The sequence below is a fragment of the Akebia trifoliata genome, chromosome 8 (genome assembly GCF_017979445.1).
Source record: "Akebia trifoliata isolate Shusen 1 chromosome 8, ASM1797944v1, whole genome shotgun sequence".
Classification (NCBI taxonomy): domain Eukaryota; kingdom Viridiplantae; phylum Streptophyta; class Magnoliopsida; order Ranunculales; family Lardizabalaceae; genus Akebia; species Akebia trifoliata.
The window spans coordinates 45,924,758-45,936,180 of NC_141382.1; the positions used below are offsets into that span (position 1 = coordinate 45,924,758).

At 33.9% G+C, this 11,423-nt stretch overlaps 1 long non-coding RNA gene across 7 annotated transcripts; it reads left to right on the top strand.

Annotated features, from left to right (window-relative positions):
• The first annotated feature begins 924 nt into the window (after positions 1-924).
• On the top strand, positions 925-9,009 carry LOC147397182 (uncharacterized). 7 transcript variants are annotated; one of them, XR_015181184.1, is made up of 3 exons: positions 969-1,312; positions 4,401-4,817; positions 8,995-9,009. It is a non-coding gene; the product is annotated as an uncharacterized LOC147397182 (long non-coding RNA). The 7 variants fall into 7 exon arrangements; XR_015181181.1 differs by having other exon boundaries at positions 8,990-9,004; XR_015181180.1 differs by lacking the exon at positions 8,995-9,009 and adding an exon at positions 6,878-8,959.
• Positions 9,010-11,423: the final 2,414 nt, after the last annotated feature.

Sequence of the window (11,423 nt, forward strand, 5' to 3'; positions counted from 1 at the left end):
AAAATTGGATGGAGATAAGGGTGTGGGGGGCAAATGGGGAGAGAGGTGAGGGAGTGGGGACAAATGGGACATGTAATTAGTTGAAATTATAGCGGTATCTCAAAGTTTTGTGGGGGCAATTGCCCCCACCAGCTCCCTACTAGCTCCACCCCTGCGTCCAAGTGATCTGATATGAAAATATATATTGGCCAAGTTAATAAAACAAATACGGTAGAATTTAAAAGTGTTCCAAAAAATTTGTATAGATTTATGCCAAAAGTTAGTTAATCCAAGATCTCAATTCATTGAACAACTTGTATGCCAACAAACTTGCCTATGCATAGAGTTTTCAAATAATACTATAAATACCATCTGATTTAATATTTTTATTATTTAAACATAATAGTGGTTTGGGCTATCAATGGGCCTGATTTTGGCCTGTCCCAGACTGGATTTGGGTGTTAAACTAAGCCGGCTTAGGTATCAGACTAGGATCATAGTGAAAAAGTTCAGATTTGGTAATTATTCAGTGAGGGTTCAATTCAGTTAATTCGAAAAAAGTTTCGTAAAAAAAAAAAAAGGCAAAATTTCATAGATTATACAAAATATTTTATTAGATTTCTTACCAAAATCTATCATTATCAAGAAAAAACTAAAATTTTGGAGGTGAAAGATAAAAATATTTCCATATCCCATGATTAATTGAGGGATTGTCGATTGATTCGTCAATTTGTCGAATTAACCGGCTAACCCCTAATTCAGAGAATTTTACAAATTTTTTTTACTATGGCTGGGATGGGTAAGGCTCAGTTCATGTTTAAGGATGGGCTTGGATCTAGGTCCGTTGGTGGCCCGGCCTTATAACTTGCATATTATATATTTTAGTTTACAATATGAATGTAACTTATTTATATAAGAGTATTTTTGGGCCACCCCAGTCTTTCAATAAGTTCAAATATGAGTGGGTTGGGCCAAACTAAAACTTATGACTTTTAAGAAATTTCGATCAGGAAATTATGAATAATAATAGAGTAGGATTTGGGATTTGGGATTTGGGGATCGAAGATGGGAGGATTGTTGCAGAAAAATTAGGGTATCGTTGTGTGTGTAGTTTCATAATTTGGGTTGAAGAACATGAAGGCCTTCGATTTCAATGAGATTATTGTGAGGGTTTCTACTCTGAACTCTGAAGGGGGATTATTAACTAAGTTAGAATCAGTGGTGGTGGTAATATTAGGGGACTATGAGAGTGTCGGGAGGAGCTCTGATGATGAGGTTTCTTCTACACAAGAAGACCAACGAATCACAAGTCACAACACCCCTCCTTGAAAAGGTTAGGTCTTTGATGTTTGTTTCTGTTCATATTTTTTTTTCATTGGGTTTCAATTGCTTTTGTGGGAATGTTATTTGTATTTTTTACAGTACTTGTAGATTGAGTTGGAAATGCTTTGTTTTGTACTTGAATTTTGTGTAAAAATTTGGGAGAAGAACTTGTAGTTTGAGATTATTATGTTAGGCTTATGGTTTGCATAATTTGGTTCTCCTAATACAGTGAATAATTAAGAAAACAGGTGCAATCGAACCAAGAAAACGACTCGAAACAAACACAAAAACAAGATGCAATCACACAAAGAAACACAGATTTTACGTGGTTCCCTCAAGATTGAGGTATGTCCACGGAGATTCCTCTATGAAGAGAAAACTTGCAGTTACAGATTACACACTTTCACCAAAAACGTAAAATATAAATATCCCAGGAAACCTAACTAGGGTTTTACGCTCAGGCTCCGCAAACCACAAACGACAAAGCTCGGCTGGCGTAGACGCGTGGCTTGATTAACAGTACCTCCTTGTTGACCAATACTATCAGGCTCCAAAAACCGCAACATGAATTTCATATTCAAATGATAAATGGGTATGGGAATGATTATGCATTTTTATTTTTTGTATCAATCAAACTTTTTAGTGTAAGAAACACTGCATTTTGTTTCATTATGTTCATGGTGCCTTAGAATATGGAAATGGTGTTTGTATGTTGTTTGCATTCTTGTTTGATAATTCCTACCATTTAAACCCCAATGTTTGAAAAAGGACCATAGGGATTTTTTTTATTAGTGTAAAATTGATTGAAATGGGAAGGAAGAATACTAGAAGGGGGTCAAGGAGACCTATATGGATTACAAGACTACTACAACAAAAAAACCATAAAAATAAACAAACAAACTATGATCCCTCCTCCCCAACCACATTATCCCACCTGTACATAAAATCTACAAAAAATAAAACCCTTAAGTTTGTAAAGAGTTTGCACCAAAAGAAGATCAAGCCTAGGATATTGATAACGACTTATTGAAGCTGATGCTTCTTCCCTTAAAAAATCTTCAAATCTCTTTCCTTCAAGAGGCCCTAACAAATTATCTAAGACAGACATCACACTCAAAATAATTCTATTCTTGGACTTCAAGACTGAGAATTGCCAACTTTGGAACAAAGCGAAAATTGAATAAGGAATAATTCAATTAATAACAAGGAGGAAAAAGAATGAGACCATACAACATGAGCAAAATTACAATGAATGAGGAGATGGTTAAGGTTCCACTTCTAGAATTGGTAATGCCATGTGCTGTAAGATGGTCAACGGTCAAGAGTTTTTCTTAGGCAGCCAATCAAAGTAAAAAAGCTACCTTGGAGAGACTCTATGGGAGTCGGAAAAACATTTGGACGAGATTGAGAGTTGAACTGGGATTGAAATCTCGTGGGACTTGAGCTTTAGGAGAGCTTTCAACAATTGAGAGATTCAAGAGTTAGCGGACCTATCCTCCAAGCTGGACCAAGTGTGTTTTGAGGACTCTGGGAGCGATTGTTGGGAATGGTCTCGAAATAAGGAGAGATGCTCTTGTTCAGGAACGCCTTAGTTCCCCAAGGCTCTGGGTCTTTTCTTGTAACCCCCATTTGGGGGAGCGAAGGTTCCTTCAAAAATCTCTTTCTTTGCTCGGCTAGTGGTCTTTGGTAAGCTTCTCACCCTCGACCACCTAATTAGGAGAGATTTCATTTCACCTAACTTTTGTTTTCTTTGTTTTCCAAGTGGGAAATCTATTGATCATATTCTTTTACATTGCTCTTTTGCGACAAAAATGTCGTTTCATTTCTTGCAATTTTTCAATATTTCTTGGGTTTTTCCTTCTTCTACTTTATCCTCCAACCAAAGCTGGGATCCTAACTCATTCACAGGTAGGAAAAAAAGTCGTTGGACTTTGCTCCCCTTTGCAATTTGTTGAGGTGTGTGGAAGGAGAGAAATAGGAGAATCTTCTCGGGGGTGGAGAGATCTCACTACGACATGTTTTTTGTTTATTCTTGGGTGGTTATTTATTGGTGTAAGCTAGATGGAGCTTTCAAAGGAGTCTTTTTTGATGATTTCATGTTTAGATGGGATTCCCTTTGTAATGTGGAAAGTCTTGTCTTGGTGGTGTCTTGTACTCTTGGTCAGTCTCCTCGACCGCCTCTTATTAATGAATTTGTTATACTTATCCAAAAAAAAAAAAAAAAGATTGAGAATTGAACTTATTTTGAAAGATCTAATTGAGAATGTCCCGTCATGATTACCCTCCCAAACTTCAGTCCTTGGAGAGATTGGTGTATTAAAAATGCATCTAATGAGACTGACTAAAGAGACCCAGGAATGGACTTTTTTTATCGGAACAACTTATCCGACTCCCCTTAAGCAACAACCTAGGAGATTACTCCATACATACCCCACAAAGAAGGCACTATGCAAAAAATGCATTCTTAACATCCAATTGAAATAGCTTCTAGGACATATTAGCTTCCATAGCTATGATTACCCGAAGAAAATTTAATTTAGCCGTTGGGGAAAGCCTCAAAATAGTCCAATCCCAAATGTTTGAGTGCACAGTTTGGTCACTAATTTGAGCTTTAAGTCTTTCAACTCATTCGGAATTTGCATCAGTGTAGATTTATTGGGCATAGTAATCTGTTATTCAAATATGCCTCACGTTCGATGATTTTTTGCAAACATCTCGGGACGGGAAAGATGCAACTAGCATTACATATGTGAAAATTGGTTATCCAAAGTCCCAAGGAGGGGAAAAGCCGTCAACATCGTAAGTCCATTGAGTATAATGTGTAAACTAAACAAAACAGTGAAACACTATTTTTTTCAAATCTCTGCATCTATGGATTAGTTTTTTTTTTTTTAATATTTTAAATTACAGGCATTGATATACTGTCTTTAATTTTAGAGGCTTGTGACCTGCCCTCACATTTACCTCCCACATTGGCAATAAGATGATCCACAAATGCTTTTCTAACGAGGCAGTATTACATGAACACTACAATAATACCGTAGCTTGAGAATAAACAGGTTGACGCTGAAAATCCAACTCATTCTGTTTGTTTTCAGAATATGGTGTAGTTCTACCATGCTAGGCTGGTGATCCAACCATCTACTTTACAGTCTCTTCAGTGGTCAAATAAAGAAATACCCCTTGCCAATCTCTCTAATACAAGCAACAAGAGCACAGAGGGCAGCAAAATCTGGTTGGAGTGATCATTGTAAGTTTGGCATTGGGTGTACCTATTGTTTGCATACTTCATAAGTTATTTGCCTGTCTAGCTCAGTTGGTTTTTACTGTAGTTTCTTTCTTTAGAGGATGTCAGTTTAGCTTGTTTGGCTTCAGAAAAGACAACTATGTTTGATTTCAGTGCATCAAAATATGTTCAATTTTGGGCCAAAGATCTTGGGAGGTGATGGATACAATCAATATTACATGTGTAAAAATTTGCTATCAAAGGCTCGAGTGGAAAAGTCATTGAGATGGTAATTTCAATTTCCAAAGAGTATAATGTGGAAACTTAACAAAACACCGTGATTTACATAGAGAGCTGTCAACTAGTTGGTATGATGTGTTCTTATTCTAGAGAGCTGTTATTGCCACACCAATTCCTATTTAAATCACCAAAGAATTGCACACAGTTGGTGTGGCAATAATAACTTTCTTATTCTATGCTACATGCCTTTACCTGTATCAGTAATGACTCCATTTTTTACAGCAGCACACTTATTTGGCTACTGATACACTCATACACAATTGCTTGCCTCTACTGTTAAATTCAGTTTCAGTCATCTATCTTCTCGGATTCATACACAAGATCTTATTATTAATGCAAATTAATTACAGCTGCCTTTGCAAGTGAACCTATCTACGTTTTCTTGATACTTTATCATCTACTCTTTCTAGTTAGCTCCATTTAACTCACATAATGACTGCTTCCAAGAATCCTGCATTATTGATTCATTATAGTTATAATTTGTCATTCTTGTTAATGTATTTAATTTGCAATTTAAGTGGGTTGATCTACGTCCATTTGCACACTTTCAGTCATATTTTTTACATTTCTACTGACGTCCATTGATACCCCTCACCAATGTTATAAAATAGCATATGCGACCAACATATGCTATGCGCATATGCGGATGCATATTGCACAAAATATTTTTTTATTTCAAAAAAATAAATAAAAACAGTAAAAAAAAGAAAAAAAAGGGGGAAATGGTTAAAAACCAGAAAAATATAAAAGATAAGAAAATAAAAACAAACCTATAACAATATATTTGGATTTTGGATAACAATCATTTTTCAAATTGAATAATATTGATTACATTTAGTCACAAGAATAAAAAAACTCAGGAAGCTAAATAGTCAATAATATATAAACTATTCATGATACGAAGGTGACCTACTTTAATTATCAAATTCTAGTTCTAGTTCTAGATAATTAAAGTGGATTTTGCTTCAATAGTTTAATCATTGGATACTATGATCTTATGTTAGAATGCTTAACATCAATATTTTGAAAAAATAAAATACAAAATAAGATTTAAAGAGAATACATGCAAATGAAAGAATAAAAGAAATAGCTTAGAAAAATGCATGCATAGAGGGTGGAAATAGGGTAGTTGTAGGAGAAGATACATTAAAAAAACTTGAATTGAATTCTTCAATCGTCAAATCATTGCCCATTGGAGTAATATGCTGTCACATACTATATATGCCAAATCATATTACAATAAGCGATCACATACTCTTGTATGCCATGACATAATGAACCAGAAACCCTAAATTGCATATATGATTTACTCAGAGAAAATAGCATATGTGATCACAGTGTTGTCATGGCATATGCGAATTACTCATAGAAAATAGCATATGTGATCGCATTTGACAACACTGCCCCCCACAGACATGTATACTTCACCCACACACCAACTCTGTTGTTTTTAGCATTCAGTTCTTTCTATTTTGTTTGGTACACCTTTAGACTTAAGTTTTTAGCATTTTTGGGTATTAGGAGTTTAAGGGTGTCTTTCTTCGATGACTTATTATTCAGATGGGACTTAGTTGTAAGCGAGAGGACTAATTATGTGTACTTTTCCATTGTGATTGTCATCTTGATCACTGCCCTATTTTTATTAGAATCCAGACCGTATGCACCCAGGGTGGAGATTGAAATCCTCTTCCCACACCTCAATACATGCCACGTAAGCCATAATTCATGGAAATTTTGAATAGGTGATATTTTAGGCAATAATCCTTGGATTGTGGCCTATGTGGCATGTATTGAGGTGTGGGAGAAGGGTTTCAATTCTCCACCTTGGGTGCATAAGGTCTAGACTCTTTTTATAAATAAATTTTGTATCTTAAAAAAAGAGAAAAACTTAAAACTCATCTAATCAAGCATACAATTGTCACTAAAAAGATCATTGTGTCAGTTTTAGAAGTTAAGAGTTTTTATTTTTATTTTTTTTCACCTTGATGAAAAATAGCATAGAACATAGTAGATCTAACATGAAATAGTTTGATGATGGATCTTTGCAAGTTCTTGGATCAAGTTTGGCAAGCCACTTTTTCAGGTGTTTTGAATCCAGTCGATTATCCCAAGAAGTCTTCTAGAATCCAGGGATTGTCAAACATGACTTTCGCCAATTAGAGGCAAACATTTGTTGAGATGGTACCTTTTGAAGTTTATTATTGGGGCTTTTGAGAAGGGAAATAGTACATCTTTTGTGCGAACAGATCCTTATGAAACAATCAGAAACACAAGATTTATGTGGTTAGTCAAGAATGCCTACGTCCACGGTCGATGATGAGATCTTTTTACTATTTCCGTGATAAACAGGGTCACAATCTCTCAATCTCACTTTCTCTCAGAAAAACTGAAAGTCTCCCTCATAGAAATCCTAAAATGAGCTGGCTATGAATTAATAGTTGGATCCTTGGAATCGCTTATGATGTACGGTCCATTCTGTTGAATAATTCTACTCATGTTAACATCTTTAAACACAAAGATAACAGAATACAAGGCACAAACATAACATCTTTGAAGATAAATATGTGTGTCAATAAAGTCAAAGCTTCCTTTTTTCTATTGGTCATCCATTCTTAAAGATTTCGAAATGTCCTCCGGAGTATTCAACTCAACATGAAGAACAATTCATGACACCAATTCTTGTTACGTATTTTCTATAGCTGATGTTGGTTAGCTGGACTATTTTCATTGACTTTACCTCTAAAAGTCTTTATAAATCATGTTTTTTGCCTCATCTTCTATATATACGATTTCACACTACCTTCTGAGAAAACGTCAAGCAAGCAACTTCTATACCTACGATGTCACACTACCTTAAGAGAAAATGTCAAGCAAGCAAGTTGGAATAAGATTTGCTTGCATTCACCAACTTGAGTCTATGGTTTTGATTGGAGACCAGTATAGGAACTGTAGGATAGAAGCTTATAGGAACTTGGAGAACAATCTCTGACACCAATTCTTGTTACTGATTTTCTATAGCTGATTTTGGTTAACTAGACTAATTTTTCATTAGCTTGACCTGTTTAAGTCTTTATAAATCATGCTTTTGGGCTCCTCTTACCAAGAAAAAGGTCAGGCAAGCAACTTGGGATAAAATTTGCTTGTGATCTCCAATCTGATGTTGTGTAGGGCAACCTAGGGTGTTGATTATGGTAGATTGAAAAGAGTCTATGGTCAATAATTTCATTTGCAGTTTGTTTGGGGACTTCTGGAAGGAGAGGAATAATAATCGTATTTTTAAAGGGGCGTAAGCAATCATCTCAGGAGAATCATTTCTGTCTTGGACTGCCTTTTATTTTGGTGTGAACTAATCTTTAAAAACTCTCATTCAACAAGCATTCCTCTAAAATCTCACATACAAGTCAATGGTGTCCCCCTCACATAGAAAATCTGAACTTAAATTAAAAAAATAATAGAACTAACAACCTATCCATCTCCATTCTTTCTTCTCAAACCCAAACAAACACTAACCCCAACCACAATTTCTTCTCCAAAACCTCTTTTCACAAACCCTCTTTTCTAGAAAGTCAAAAGATTCACAAATCCAACAAGGACAAATCTTTGAAACATATTTGTCAATGTCTGTTACAATTGAAAGTTGGATTTGAAAAATGTGGAGGGAAGATTGACTTCAGTTCTTCTATTTTTTTGTTCCTACGAGTACCAATACACGTGGTTGCATTCTAAAAATAACACCAACAAACCTATGTATTGCTGGTGATTTTTTTCTTTTTTTTTCTGGAAATCTTTTCTTTTCGTTGCAAGATTTTTGGGAAAGACAATAATGAGATGATCCTTTAATAATTAATTTTTTTTTGTCTAGTATTCAAGAAACAATACTAGTAGTGCATATATTTGATGTTTTCTTTTTTATGGGAAAAAGAGTGAAAATGAAGAAAAATCATACATTTTTTATTAATCTCGAGTAAATGCAAATTGTTCCAAGTAGAACTGAACCAAGGCGGTGGTCAGCTAATTTGATAAATTTTGGGTCAACTGAATTTATGTTAGATGACTATAACAACTAAAAATATAAATGTTTTGAAAATTATTGATTAATTATTGTGACACTCCATCTTTGTTATTAGAAACCCCTTTGAAAATGTCAAAATGTGCACATAGGGAAGGTGGGTATCCTCTTTAAGTGGTATAAGTCTTATAGAACATGTCAACATGTGCACATTGGAAAGGTGAAAATAACGTCTAAAAGGTATCTCTCCCTTCCTCTCTCTCATCTTCTTTCACATATCTAGAAGCTATTTTTAGTTGATTTTTGTTAAACTCTACCATGATTTCTAGAAGTGATTTTTGACCTCAAAAAAGCACTTCAGGTGACAGGACAGTTGTGCTACATTGGGTACATTTGAGTTATTCTCAACATGATGATATCGCCAATAATCGTCAGTTCATTCCAGTTTTACTAATTATATAATAAATCAATCTTAAATTATTAATTTAATTAAAAGATGATTTGGATATGTTTGATGAATGTCATCGCAATTCAATTGGACAAAATTACAAATTGAAGGTTCTAAAAGAGCAAAACAAAGGTTCAAGAGAGAACGTGGACGCGGATAGTGAAAACAGATATTAATACACATTCAACGATAAAGATGTGATTCTAGACAAAATTGAATGGAGGAAAAGAACTTGTTTTTCTGACTTCAACTCATGGTGGAATACGGCTTTGACGATGACTTAAATTTATGTTTAAATGAAAATTTTAGAATTTTTGAATTTTTGAATTCGAGTCAATTTTTGGGAATTTTGTGAGATGACGAAGTCCATGATATAGATAATTCGTCGATCAATGGGGTATCCAACATGATATCTATAGTGAGGGGGATAAGGATCAATATGTTTTATTTTCATGTTGGTCTTTGAGTCAACTTTTATAGGTTGATTTTTCATTTTTAGACAGTTTTATACATCTGAACATTTCATTTGATTCACAAATATATATATATATATATTTGTGGACGTTGTCTATTTATACTAGTTATAATTCTATAGAAAAATACAAAATTTTCAACTTTTATCCATTTTTTATATTTTATTTTATTTTATTTTTCGAATTTTTGCTACATTTAAAAAAATATATAATGACGAAATCCAATTATGATTAGAGAGTTGCTATTGCCACACCAATTCTTATGTAAATCACCAAAGAATTGCACACAGTTGGTGTGGCAATAGTAACCCTTATTATGATATCCCTGTTGTAGAATTTGATTGGTTCAATCACACCATTATGGGAGAACTTAATTTTAGGATCAAATATTAATAAAAAAAAAAAAAAAAAAAAAAGATGAGCCAATTTGGATTTTGAAGGAGTCAATGAGGTGGACCAATTCATGGGCATTAAATCCGTAATCAATTGATGGACAACTTGCAATTTGACTTTGACATCCCAGGTTCAAGGCCATCCTACTCGAAAACATTGCAGCCAAATTTAACCGATTCACATTGGAAAACTCGTTTGGTGGCTTCTGAGTACATTCTTAACCGAGTCAATTTGACTTGGACTGAAATCTAAATCAGAAATTCAACCATTTATAGGCCACCTATCTTGAAATTATGGGAAGATTACATGTTCCAAAATATTTATTAAATCAAGTTTTTTTAAGTACCGTTGTGATAAATATTTAATGTTTTTTTAAGTGATATGCTTTTTCATTAAAATATCCTTAACACCACTTACCCGTGCCATGTGCTTGTTTGGTTGGTAAGATCGATATTTCAGCTAATAAATTTAGAGAACTTTTATTAACACCCCAACTTTTACTTGTTACACCCTTACTAAATTAAAAAAAATATAAATAAATCAAAAGTTAATAAGATGAGAATTTTGTTCTATTACTTTGGGAAAGGATTTTAGGTGTGACAAATAATTCAAGTAATGGGACTTAATTAAGTAAAAGTTGGGATGCCAATAGAATTTTTTTTTTTCTTTTATTATTATTTAAAAAAATAATTTATTAATTAAAATCAGTTTTTATTTTTTAGATTTTTTTTAATACTAATTTTGTAAATAATTTGGAATGTGTGCTGTCCCCTGTAAACGAGATAATTTCATCCCACGTTTTGGAAATTTGCCCATATTAAAATCATGATCTCAATTTACCTAAAAAAGTGCCAATTTTATTATTATTATTTTTTTGGCTTGGAGCTACCACTGATATTTTATTTATTTTATTTTGATGAATAAGATAAGATAATTTAATTAATATTATTGAAGTGGACAGACGGTACTACAATCTTGACTTTTAGGTTATATCCCAACGTTAATTTTATTTTAGCTTTTTATACAAAATAAACTTTGGTTACAAACGTTTATAGCCACTTGTAGAGTCAAAGTTTGACGTAAGAGATCAACTCTTGTGTTGCCACGTAAGCTATGTTCTTCGTTGGCGCTTGATCGTTCTTGTGTCCTACACCTAATTTTGTCTATCCCATTTGAAAAACGGTCTACCAAAATGTCGTGTGCGATCGGTAATCCATGCTCTTCACCTATTCCCATGCTCAAGCGGACATATCAAAATCAGTGCACCCCAGG